Raw genomic sequence first — 2,899 nt, forward strand, 5'->3', positions numbered from 1 at the left:
AGAGATGATAAGAGCTTGGTACAGTGCCTACTCGTATTGAATTTCATATTCATTCATGCAATTATAGCATTAACGTTACAGAAACTTATGAAACATTTTCATAATCTCTATGTCACCTTGGCCAAGGACTTCAATAAGCTAATGTTAACCAATAACTGATTGGATATGTCCTCTAAAACACTTGAGGTAATGATTCATATCTTGACCACTCGTTTGCCTTCACATGCTTCATACTATACCCAAAAACATCTTGTTTAGGCATTCTTAGTTAGGCATTCGTAGGGATGAAATTAAAACATAGCACTCCACATATAAGACAACTTGGTGTCTCAAGTCTAAGGAGTATTTACATGACTAACACATGAGAAGTGTTGCATAGACATTGGAGTGTATTACCAAATGCACTTCTCATGGAGGGTCATGTTTAGTGAACTTGCTCTTTTAGGCAAACACCTATATTCTAGTTCCAAATATCTCTATACTTCAATCTATGAGATCAATTGCTTACTTCCAAAGTAAGGAAGATAGAATATACCAGTCTCTAAGCATCATCGATGTCCAGTCTCAATGATACATTGATTGGGAACATTTTGAGATTATGCTTTGATACATAGGGATCTCATAACTGCAACCCATTACAGCTCCCTTGCAAGGCATATTAATCTTACGGACTTCATCTAATTAGACTTATAACTCATTATAATTGATGCCTTATTGATAAAAGAAATCTCTAATCATTCAACATGAATGATATTGTTGCATGATTGAAATCAAGCTTTAACCAATCCCAATTGGCTGTAAGGCTCATCCCAATACTAAAAAGTTTGGCTTGGTGGCTCAAATATGGAGATAGTTAAGAAAACTTCCTCTTAACTTTTCTTTGAAGTATATGTGCTTGACCCTTATTTCTTTCTTTCTTCCTTAAGAATACACATAGCGCACTATCAAGTGTCGCTACTCCATTACCTAAAACTTATACCCACTACCCAACTACATGGTCATTTTTTTAATATCCTATAAACTGTTCTTTAATTGCTCTTCCATGACAAACACGTTCTCCCATGATTAAACGTGTTCTCCCAACTACTCTTAGGAAAGTGCTTCTGTTCAGTATAAACATGAAAGCCTTGGAGGTTGGGAGAGAAGAAGAAATTATTAGAAATTCAGCAGAGATTATCCTAAAAGCTTTCTCAATCCTCATCCAAACATTCATCCTACTCAACCCTTTTCATCTGTAGTAATTTGTCGTTTTCCTCCACCTTTTCTTATTCCTTACCACCTGCCACCAAAGCATTTACGCTTCAAGGACTACTTTAGTCTTCCTCTCTACCACCTTTAGTGTATTTCGTTTCACTCATTGCAACACGTCCTCTCTCTCTACCAAAAGAACCCTTTATATTTTGAAGACTTCATTGGGGAAAGTGATTGTAGTAAGTGAAAAAAAATTTTACTGAAAATTTTTTTATCAAAAGATATGGAGAGTTCTCCCGACAACCAAGAAACGACTATTCCCACCTATGTCTAAGAGCTCATGAAAATGCTCCAATCTTCTCAAGAAAGGATGCAAGTGCTGGAATTAAACAACCAGTGTATGATAGAGATCATCACTCGGTTTGCATCCTTAATTGCCACAACCTTTTAACCTCCACTTATGCCGACAGAAAATGCCGCTAACATGGTCAACAACAATGGAAATGGAGGAAATAGAGAAAACACAATTGACCCACTTTTCAATACCACAAATCCTTCTATTGTAGACAGTCCTATTATAGTTATTCCTTCCATTAACGCTCAGAGTTTTATCACAGAGGAGGAGCTGGAGAAAATGCTCGATTAGAAGAACATGAGTCTTAACTTCTTAGAGTTTGACTTGAAACTACTCTATCTTGTTAAAATAGCCAGTAAGCCATACACCAAGGATTACACTAGGTCGAAATTCAAAGAATTTAATGGCAAAATCGGTGATGCTTGGGAACATGTCATGAAGTTTGTAGAAACCTTAAGAGTCGTAGGCTTGGACGATGATTTAAAGTTGAAGGAGTTTTCTAAGTCCCTTACTGAGAAAGCTTACACCTAGTACATTAATTTCACTTCCGGCTTAATTGACTTTAGAACCTGATGTGTAGGATGTTCGGGAAAAATTTCTTTTCTACCCAAGAGAATGTGACTTTTATTGACCTAGGGAGAGAATATCATAAGGCAAGAAAAGATCTTATGGAGTACATCCAACGGTTCAGGGAACGTGTACTGGATGTACTAGATTCTCATGATGAAAATGAGTTGGTCAAAGTATGCATCCAAGGTATATTAAATGAATATAGGGTGCATTTGGAAAACTTACCCTTTTCTACTTTTGCCATATTAGTTGAAGCTGCACGGCGAACCAATAATATGATTTTTAAGCAAAAATGAGCCAATCATTTTAATAGGAGGAACATCACTACTGTGAATGCAATTTAAGAGGGAGGTAGAGAAAGAAGAGGCCCTCGAGATAATTTGAGGCTAAGACGAGACAACTTTAAAAGAAGATAAGATGAAGAGATCGTTGCACCTTCTTCATTCTTAGCTCCACTTAATCGAGTAAAGGCACTCCTTCAAGAATGGATTAGAGACAGACAAATAAATTTGCTTTACGTATTGAGACCACCAACAGAAAAAGAGAAGTCTAATCTGTGCTCTTGTGATTATCATAATGCAGTGGGTAATCCATCTGCTGAATACAGAAATATAAGTAAGATTTTCACAAGAGGACACAAGTAGGAGAAGTCTTGATTGGAAACAATAGGATTCAAAATAATCCACTCCTTGCTCATCTAAATGCCTAAGGACATATGAGTGCAATTATCAGTATTCAAAAAAAGCCTGCCCTTCCTTCCAATTAAGAAAAGGACACACGAGC

Source organism: Theobroma cacao, chromosome 4 (assembly GCF_053813885.1).
Source record: "Theobroma cacao isolate CCN51 chromosome 4, ASM5381388v1, whole genome shotgun sequence".
Classification (NCBI taxonomy): domain Eukaryota; kingdom Viridiplantae; phylum Streptophyta; class Magnoliopsida; order Malvales; family Malvaceae; genus Theobroma; species Theobroma cacao.